Here is a 10700-nt window from a genome sequence, read left to right as displayed (position 1 = left end):
ATATCACATCTTCTTTATCCAATTATCTGCTGATGGACACTTGGGTTTCTTCCACATCTTGGCTACTGTAAATACAGCTGCTATGAACACTGGGGTGCAGGTATCTTTCCAAATTAGAGTTTTCATCATTTCTGGATATATGCCCAGAATTAGGATTGCAGGATCGAATGGTAATTCTACTTTTAGTTTTTAAAGGAATCCCCATACTGGGATGTTGAGGTTGTTCAGAGAGGAAACTGAGCCAGAGACAGAAGTTTGTGAGTCTTCGATAATGATTTTTAAAGCCAGACCTGGATGAAATCATCAAAGGAGTGGGTAACAGAAAAGAGCTCCAAGGAGGACTCAGCCAGGGATATTTTAACATTAAGAAGCCTGGAAGATGCAGAATAACCAGCAAAAGAGATTAAGGAGAAACAACCAGTGAGATAAAATGAATAAATACATATGATGATCACATACGTTATACAGTGAGTGAACATGCATGCACCAAACAGAATGCATGAGTCAATGAGACAGCAGGAAATTAGTCTTCAATTATATGTTTAATAGATAACATCACATGTAATTGTGAAAAAAAAAACATTGTGGAAAGTAACAGTCGTGGTTTTATCTGAAAAGCAGTGACCCAAAGGCAATGGTACACACTGAATAACTCTTAGAGAGAAATATCCCTTGCCCTTTATGAAAGAAATAAAATAAAATCATAAAAGATTCAGTCACCTACGTGGGAAGCAAATAGGATGAAATCATTTAAAGGAATTTTATTTTCTTAGCAGAATCTTCTTGCTTCTTAAAGGACCTTCTAAATGTCACTTTTTCCCCTTCCAGGCAAATGTGTCTTTAAATTCCCGTTTCTGCTGCTGCCCGAGCCTTTCCCGTGATAAAGCATCTATAACTGTATTGTTCTGAATCTAACGCCTCCCCCGCTAAGCTTCCCTCCTTTCGCTGGCGCCCGTGAAAGGCAGTGCAGCTCTGGGAACATGCTGTGAAGAGCAGCCCACTGCGTTGCTCCCAACTTCATAGATGCTGAGGAAATAGCTTCTTATGTCGGGAATTCTGAGAGCACAGAGCCGATCTCAGCAAACATTGCCTGTAAAGGGTCAGATTGTAAAGATCTGGGGCTTCCCAGGGCTGTGTCTTCTCTTTGGTAACGACCCAGCTCTGCTGTTACAGACCCGTAAGTGACGACAGGCAACATGTAAAGCCCGGGTGTGGCTGAGTCCCCAGGAACGTCACTTTATTGGCAACAGCCGGCTGCGATGAGAGTCCTCTTGGGTCTATGTGGCCGACCGGTCTCTCTGTGCTTCAGTCACCTGTTCATCCCTAGGGACCATTTCTAGGACCGAAGCAAGCTCCACACAATGGAGGGAAAGCAAAGTGAACGTTTAGGTGTTGCTGCTGCCTTGTCCACCGCGGAAGTGTCTCCGCTCAGAAAAGTCACATGTTCAACGTGAAACCACGCATCTGTGTTGGGAAAGGTTTGTGGGACCCGCGTGTGGCTAGGTTCCCCCAGGGTTCCTCTGAGCGCCTTACAGAACAGAGCTATCAACCCGGAAAGTGAGAAATTGCATCCCCCGTTATGTAATATTAGAACCAGTTGTTCAAACACTTGGGTCTCCCTTTCCAGGACTATATATTTTGTTGGCATTAATCTGGAAAGCCTGGAGGAGAAAGAAATTCGAATTTTAACGGCCTCTTTGCTTTTGCCGTTAAGTGTCTAAGTGAAGATCTGAGTCTTCAAAAGCGCACTCTGTTTAATTTAGTCCCTGTTTAACATAACCTTCTCCTGAGCGGTACCTGTAGAGGATTTCACGGGTTTCTTTCAACATCTCTTTCAAGATGAAGATGCGAAGAAAGATTTTCCTGTCACTGGTGGTTCTGATATAAAGAACCCATTAGCAAACCTGAAATGTGTAAATTACACGGGAGGCTCTAAGATGCGGCTTAAACTGTCAGGCGAGCGGACCTTCTCCTGGAAGGTTAATGTACCGAGGTGGGGGGGGCTTGTTTCAACAAAGGGCTGAAATTCATACCCAGGAAATCACCTTCGTGATCAAAAGCTGGATTGCTTTTTACTGCAGATGTGTATTACGATACAAATGGGTAAAAAGCAGTTTTATTCTCTCTTTTATGGCATTTCCCCAGCACACCCAGAATTAAAAATGCAGCTCTGACTCCATCCGGCAGAACATGCCTGGGCACTGTAACTCAGGACAGATATGGGCACAATCGTTTTTATTATGCCGGTGGGGTGTTTTATTAATATTTTATAATAAAATCATCATCCTCTTATACAACCGACGCCCTGTAACGTGTAAAATACGGGACCAGGGATTTGCAAATAGGAGAGAAGCAACGGTTAAATTGAAAACAACATTCTGGACTGAAGTTTTTCCTTTTTGTCTCCATTAAAAAAAAAAAAAAAGTCAACCGCAGCTTTACCCTGACTGCAGACACCATGATCTTGAGATCCTCTCCTACCCTGATTCTACATCTTATAAATCTTAGCTAAACATTGTTTCGCCGCCTAGGGACGCAACGCAGTTCTGTTTGTACTCCGTGTCTTTTGTCAGAGCAGCTACAGTTAAATTCTGTACGGAATTTAACGTAATAATGTTTTGCCTGTTGTAAGAAAATAAACACACATGGGCTCAACGTGGTTGTCCGTTCTCGGGCGAGTACAGTTCTTGATTCAAACACCTTTTTTTTAAAGTTTGTGTTTGTTTTTTCGGGGGGAAAGGTAATCAGGTTTATGTATTTATTTTTAATGGAGGTGCTGGGGATTGAACCCAGGACGTCGTGCACACTAAGCACACGCTCTACTGCTGAGCCATACTCTCCCCGCCTTAAACACTTTTAAATAAAGAGGACTTCAACCACATCTGAGGGGGCGACCTGGATTTGATGGAAAGGATAAGTGAAGGAAAAGGGGCATTCCTTATCAATTGGAGTGTCAGATGCTTTCCTCTGTGCCCCCTCATCTAACCCTCCACCCTTTGCCATGGATGCTATGAGCCCATTTTACAGAGGGGAATAGTGAGGACTCAGAAAGGCTAACTCGCCCACAGTCGAGTGGCTATATGAGCCCATGCTTCTCCAGTTTCAAACGATGCAGGGGAAGTCAGCCACCTCGTTAAACTTTTTATTGTTGTCGGGGGAGAGGTTATTAGGTTCATTTATTTCATTTATTTATTTTTAATGGCAGTACTGGGAATTGAACACAGGACCTGGTGCCTGCTAAACATGCACTCTACCACTGAGCTATTCCCCACCCCCAAGAACCCCTAATTTGAAAGAAGCCTCTTTCCCTTGTCTTCTGGTTTGAAATTTGAGACAGAATGAACATCTTGGGGAGGAAGAGTGTTCTGAGCAGCAAAGGCCCTGACAAAGTTGTTGGAAATGTTAAGTCCGCGTGCACATCCCTTGGAGGCAAACCAAGTAAGGTTTTATTTCCCAATCAATTGCCTTTGATCATTCACCACTAGGCAAAATCCAAACAGCAGAGAAGTCACGTGGTGTGTTCGTGACAATCAGGACGACATAGCCCAAGACTCTAGTGCGCGGCCAGACGTCCCCCGAGTTCTCCACACAGACTCCGCAGTCTGGAGTCTGAAAGCACACGAGCTGCCCTCTGCCCCAAGTGCATTACTGACAATTCGCTCCTGAAATAATAACCAGCTGTTTGGTTGATGACACGCCCTCGAGGGCATCTGTCCTGCTTTACAGTTCATCTTATCTCGATTTTGTCTAAGTGTCAACATCAAGGTTCAGAGAGAGAAGGCTCCGGGTAGAACGGACAAGGACGCCTGAGAATCAGAAAGCGGCGCTCGGGGACTGAAAACAGGCACCTTCGTCGTTGCAAAGGAGAGTCAGTCTTCCTGACTTGACCAAAGGGAGCTTTTTCATTGGTGTCACTTGCATGGCTTTCTGGGGACCTGTGGAGAATGGGGGTGCTCATCTGTGCGATGCTGATCACGGTCACGAACAGCTGGGCTCTTCCGACCGGGGGTCTCTTTCTCATTAGGCACCTTAGAACGACCTCAGGGCATGAGGCCTGAGCAGTGGAGCTGTGTAAAATGCACTCGCGAACTGCTGAGATGGGAGCAAGAGAGAAAGAAAGGGAACGGACTTCAAGGCAAATGATGCTTGGAGTCAGGGATTAACTTTAAACGGTTTGGACGCAGCTCCTGGAAGCCCCCCTTCCTACGTCCTAACAGCTATTGAATAAAGTGACCCGGATGTTTGGATGTGGGTTAAAAACATGTTAAAATGTCTGGAGGACACTTTCACTAGTAGAATGTGACCGACCCGCCTTCCGCACGCAACAGCAGCGGAGAGGCATCAGAGGCAGTCAGCCACTTCCTTCTGCGCTTTTATTTCCTCGTAGACTGGCCCGCCCCGGACACCTCTCTCAGAAGGACCCAAGGGAAGTCCCTGCTGGACTTGCTTCTCAGCTCCACTCACGGGGCTCTTGCCTTGATGCAGACGCATGAGAAGAGATTAAAATAAAAAGATACAGCTTGGCTAATGGTTAGTTTGACTTCAAGTCATAAGTTTTTTCCACGGTGCTGTGTCCCAGACCAGCCGTCCTATTTGTTTTTTTCAATAGTGACTCATTAATCAGTCAATCAATCCATGATATTCTTTGTCAATGGTCTCTCAACTCTATTGACTGGACACTCATTAATTAAAATAACTTTACGTATAGACCACTCAGAATGTGTACTTTAAAATGTATATACAGGGTATATGTGTGTCTGTGCACTTGTATGTGAATATGAAACATTGTATTATATTACTATATAATGTTCTTAGAAATGGTATTCTCAATAGGCCAAAGCTGGAAACAACCTAAATAAATGTTCACTGACAGTAGAATGAGCGACTAAATGTAAATAAATATTTTTATGTATAAATATAAAGTGAATGAATAGCCATAAAAGGGACTAACAAGGCTTTTAAAATGCGCCAACTCAGATAAATGCAACAACTTGGAAAACACGCCACAAAAATGAAGTTGAAAGGAAAAAGCCAGAGAGGAATGTACACTTTCTGATTCCATCTTGCAGGATGTTTGGGGTTAAGCAGAACTCCTTGAGGGCAATAAAAATCAGGAGACTGTTTTTTGAATAGGGAGCAGGAGGTGGCTGTGCCCTGGGGGAGGACAGAGCGGGGTGCAGGGTGCTGGCAGTGCTCTGTCCCCTCATCTGGGCAGCAGTTACAGCTGCACTGTTGACTTTGTGAAAATTCATCAAGCTGCTGGGGACAAGCGATGCATTTTTCTCTATGTGCGTAATATTTCCATAAACAGTTGGTTTTCCTTGTTTTAAAAATTGATGGAAGCTGGGGAGGTTATAGCTCAGTGGCTTAGCATGCAAATAACCAACTAAATAAATAAACCTAATTACCTCCTCCCAGCCCACAAAAAAACAAAGGCAAAAAAGAAATTGATGGAGACCTCATTCGATAAATTAACTTGATAAAGCCCTTTCAGAAATACCTTAGGCTACTCTGGGATATTCAGCAACTAAGATAATCACCTTCCTCCCAAAATGTGATCAAAGATCCGTCAGGAATTCTCAGAAACTAGAGTCAGTGATGCTGAAAGTCTCCCTGACGTGGGAAACTGACTTTTAAAATGATCCACAGCCTTAAAGATGAAGGCGTAGGAAGCCTTCTGGGCATGAGGGCAAATGCGGAGAGAGAAGTCTGAACAGGTCAGCATCGCAGGAGGACAATTCACTGGTTTGGTACCAGAAAAATCATCTTTATCTCCAGTTCACACCGTGCTTAGCTCCGTTATGGAAAGACCTTTGGAGAGAGACATTCAAGACATCAACCGTGTCTTTCTGGATCCTTAAAGAATTTTCTCAGTGAGTCCCAGAGGGCTACTCGCCTTCGGTTCCAAGCACCACACCCCGCATCACGTGTTCTATAACTGTGGACAACCTCCCATCAGCACTTAAAGCTCAAAATCCACATGCGCACACAAAGAAAACACATTTATTATATCAAAGCCTTTCCTGTAGTCATTTCCTGGGACCCATTTGCTCTGCGAAACTGCAAACCAATTTCCTTGGGAAGCTATTTGAGATGATTCATCCCCATTTTCAATCCATTTTTCCCATTTCTTATGGAGCCCTTTCGCTTTCCGGTACTGAAGGCCTGGTTTCCTCGGCACTCCCCCCTCTCGCTCTTCCTCTTCCCTTGGCTGTACCTTCTTTTCAGGCTTTCTGACGGGGGCCCCACTGCCTGAAGTCGTTGATGAATCATTTGTTCTTTTCACGTCCTTCCCCGAAAAAGCCACGCCACACATTTCCAGGTAACGGGCCTCCTTTGCACAGCCCTCGTGCCTGTGCCGATCTGAAGAGACCACCCCTCCCCATTTCTGAAGTTAAAGCCCGCAGCTACAGAAAAGGGTTCCTGGGTTTGGTGGCAGTGCCAGGAGGTGGCTAAGGGGGACTTGGCCATCCCTGTTCCCTAGGTTCCCTAGGTTTTCCCTAGGATTTGGTATGAACTGTTGACCATTACTCAGGAGTATGTAAGGGGCAACGCGTGGGCTACCACCCTCCCGTTAAGACATCCTTGATACAGGAATCCCCAGGTGGCCAGGAGTTCCTCAGTCTGTTGGGCACATCCATAAAGCAATATATGGCAGGAGTATTCAAGAATGAACCTGGGACATAGTGTGGGGGCCACACTGTCCCTGTGACCTTCCCCCTTCGCACTGTCTGTTACATCCAGTGTCCTGGACCATTCACGTCCCTGATTGTTCTCACTGATGTCAAAGATTTTAAAATCCTTCTCCGGTTGCCTAAGTAGACTCGCCAGCATGTCCCAAACCCCACGCAGACACAAGCATGTCACTGTCCTCAGTGTTAAAAAAAAAAAAAAGAAAAAAGAAAAAAAGGAGCAAATAAGAACTAACATCTTCATATCTTCAGTCACGAACTGAATTTATCTAGCAATCAGCAATACCAATTAAAATCAATTAAAATGCAAAGATGACAAGAGAGTCATTTTTCTTGCTCATAGCCCGAGTTCTAAATCCAGAATTTTTTTTAGTTCTTATTATCCTGTTCCCAAGCTAAAGTACTGTCCGCAAACTTAGCTGCAGAGGCTGAAGAGATTCAAGCCCCTGGGTTCGTTTTAAGACCTAACTTGCATCTGAAGTCTATTTTTGGCTTGCTCCTTGGATGTAAGGGATCGCTGTTCTTTGCACCCCGTTTTAGCTACTACACAACATGGAACAGAGTGCTCGTTCACATGGTCCTCCTCAATCTGCACGCCTGAACACTGGGTCAAATGAAATTTTTCTTGCTTTCAGGGGCGTGGTGCAGTCTAACGAATGGGTGTTGGTTCCTATCTACTGAAGTGTTTGCTCTTCCCCACCATCCACCTCCCCGACCCTGCTCCAAGGTGACCCAACCAGCGATGCCACCCTGAGAAAGATTAACCCACACCATAGCTCCTTATCTCACCACTGAGAGGGGAAAAGAGCTCAGTTAAGCACAACATTAAAGTTAGCATCTTCCCTTTGGAGACGTTTCAGGAGCGCCCAGAGCAGAGCCGTCCAGTAAATCGCACCTCGTTGCGTCCCGACGGCATCAGAGGGACAGAGCCAGCAAGGGGCAGGCTGGACGTGGGTGGCCCTTAATGTGGCCGAGGGGTCTGCCACAACGCCAGGTGGACCGTATTGCAAGGGAAGACGTTTAGCGTTTCCTCCTTCGTGACCAGGAATGAGTTTTCACAGCAGTGACGGTACCAGAGGAAGCTGGCGTCACCGCAGTCTAAACACAAGACGAACACAAATGGCAAACGGAGAAAGTGGATCAAGTCTTGCAAGCACAGCAGATTGTTTGAAAAGCTCACATCGAGCGACATCTGTGTTTCCCAGGTGTTATGACGCCCGAGAGCCAAGCTGCAGGACCCCAAGCCTCGGCTCTTTCGGACTCACTGTTACGTGACCTTGGCCGGGCAGGCTTCCCTTCGTCCCTTAGCGATACCAGCCCTTGCAGGAGCTCTGAAAGTCCTCATAGTCCACGTGCAGGGAGACACCCCCAGCCAGGGGAACGTGCCCGGACGGGCCGGCCCTCCGGGAACAAACGTGCTCTCAGGTTTATTCTCGCCCTCGCCCGACATCTCCGCTTGCGTTTCTGCACTTGAAACAGGTGTGACAGCCAACTGTTCCTTCCACAGGTCTCCATGAGATCCAGTTCAGCCGTCTAAAATTACCCTGACCCTCCACACGGCACTGAATGAGACAAGTAGATGCCTGTCCGCACGTTTAACTCTTCATCCAGACCTGCTGGCATCAAAGCGGACCAGACCCAGTGCATCAGGGACCTCAGAAAAATCTAGATGTTCTAGATATTTCCTGAGTGATGGTAATCTTCAACCACAGTGACATTTGTCTAAACGAGATTAGCAATAAATCCTATATTTAAAAGAACATTTTGCCAATGGGTGCACTGCACTCATTTTTCAAATGGCTCAAGGAATTTTTTTTTTTTGTCCACCTACTTCAGGAAGCAGAGAAAATTGTTACTTCAAAATAGGGTTCCTGCTGTTTCATAAATACCACAGTGAGTATTAACAACTTGTCAGAAAGATATTAATGAAAATTTGAGGGGTTTTTTTGTGAATGCATTTCAGTCTGACAACCTTTTCATAGCGAAAGCAAGTCTGAAAAAAATGAGCTATTCTTCTACCATTATTTTTATTTTTCTTCACTTAACCATTTTTGGGTGTTATTACTGGCTTCTAAATCTGTGGTCCCGTGTCACATGCAGATGGAGAGACGGAAGAAAGAGATAAGATGTTCAGCTTTATGAAAGTCCGAGAGCTTAGAAACACAGGGAGTCTCCACTCTCAATACTAACATGCTAGGGAAGAACGCAGACCCCTAAACTCTACCGAAAGACCCCACCCGCCCCAAATCGTATGACCCAGTGATTCTCAACCTTATCTACCAGGTAGAAGCACCTGGAGAGCTTTAAACACACTGGTGCGTGGGCCTCACCCTAGGCTCACGAAGCCGGATCTCCTCCTTGGTAAGGCAGCCCCGAGGGTGATTTGAGACAGCTGTGGAATCAACAGTCCAAGCCTGTATCATCGGCAACAGGGCCAGGGCTCCAGCCAGGAGGGAGCAGCTCCCTCCACCTGCTCACGCCGCCCCTGGAAACTCCACGAGCCGGCTGTGGTCAGCCAATGCCCACCGCGTCATCTTCATCCCTAGGCCTCACCCCCGCCTTGCTTGCTTGAGTATCCAACTCTAATTGGCAATATTTTTTATCTACAAAACAGAGGGTTTTAAGATAGGTATTTTTTTTTTTAAGTCTTTTCTCTTTATGGGGGTCATACATTTAGATTTTCTTTTCTTCTTCTGGTTTACTTGAGACCATCAATGGGGCATTACTCCTGACGAGGAAAGGGCGGCAGCTCACTGAATGAGGCTTAGTCTCAGGAGGGGAGTGGGAGCGCTGGGGGTGTCCTGGCGGGATGGGGTGGGGGGGATTCCGCTGGTCCCTCTCGTGCATAACAATAGCAACAACTTTGAAAAGCTGAGCCTCCTCCAGATCAACGCTCTCGGTTTCTCCTTCTGGGAACCTTTTGGACCATCTATCTTGTAGGTCCCGTGACATTCCTGGTAAGCTGAAGCCTCAGCGAGAAGAAACACGGAGCTGGCAGAAGAAATACAGATGTGCAGGGAGTGCGGAGGAGTCCTCCCAAGATAACGCACGGAGGAGACTCGGGCTCAGAGGCGCCTGGTCCTGACCCTCACCTTCTGGCGCCCCCGCCGCTCCCACCACAAGTGAACGGCGCCCCAGCTGATGCTTCCACTATCTGCAGTCCCACGTGCAATTAACAGAACCTTCTCGATAACACGCACACATCTTGTCCCCTGTCACCGACCGTTACCTGTACGGGAAACCCCGTCTCTCGTTTATTGCCTTAGCGATTCGTCATTGTTTACGCGGCCTCCTCATTGCTGTGCCTGTGATCTTGGCTTCTTCAGGATGTGTCGTGATCTAAGCCTTAAAGGCGACAGTGCCCAGGGCTGACTGCTAGAACCAGAGATTTAAAACCCTAAGACCAGGGAGGGGTTAGAGCTCAGCGGTACGGCACTTGCTTAGCCTGCGTGAGATCCTGGGTTCAATCCCCAGTACCTCTGCTAAAAAAATAAAGATATAAATAAAAATAAATAAACCTAATAACCTCCTTCCAAAATAAAAGTTTTAAAAAGAGGGGAGGTATAGCTCAATGGTAGAGCGTGTGCTCAGCACGCACAAGGTCCTGGGTTCAATCCCCAGTGCCTCCATTAAATAAACAAACAAGAAAACAAAATGAATTACCCCCCCAACTAAATAAATAAAACTTAAAAAAAAAACAAAAAACCTAAGGCCAAATAAAACCCCAGCAAAAACCCTAAAGTCCTCCTGGGATGGTACATGCTAACCCAACTCGCACTACATAAAAATATAAATCCAAAAGTTGGTTTATAAATTGAAAATGAGGTCCAAATATTAGAACATTTTCTCCATTTGTGTTCGTTGGACTTTTGGCTTGCTGGTGGAGAGCCTTCCGCCATTATCTGATTGCGGTTATGTTGTAAAAGCAAATTTCCTCCCCTTTAGGTAACGTGAAGTGTCCAATTAAAACTTGCAAGGAGGCAGGGACCTCCGAGAGGAAGGTAGGCG

At 46.0% G+C, this 10700-nt stretch overlaps 1 non-coding gene across 1 annotated transcript; it reads left to right on the top strand.

Moving 5' to 3' along the window:
- The first annotated feature begins 10249 nt into the window (after positions 1 to 10249).
- TRNAA-AGC (transfer RNA alanine (anticodon AGC)) lies at positions 10250 to 10321 on the top strand. Its single transcript has one exon. It is a non-coding gene; the product is annotated as a tRNA-Ala (tRNA).
- The last annotated feature ends 379 nt before the right edge of the window (positions 10322 to 10700 follow it).

This window comes from Camelus bactrianus, chromosome 35, assembly GCF_048773025.1.
Source record: "Camelus bactrianus isolate YW-2024 breed Bactrian camel chromosome 35, ASM4877302v1, whole genome shotgun sequence".
Lineage (NCBI taxonomy): Eukaryota > Metazoa > Chordata > Mammalia > Artiodactyla > Camelidae > Camelus > Camelus bactrianus.
The sequence above is the reverse complement of the archived record's forward strand: the minus strand, read 5'-3'. Positions and strand labels throughout refer to the sequence as shown.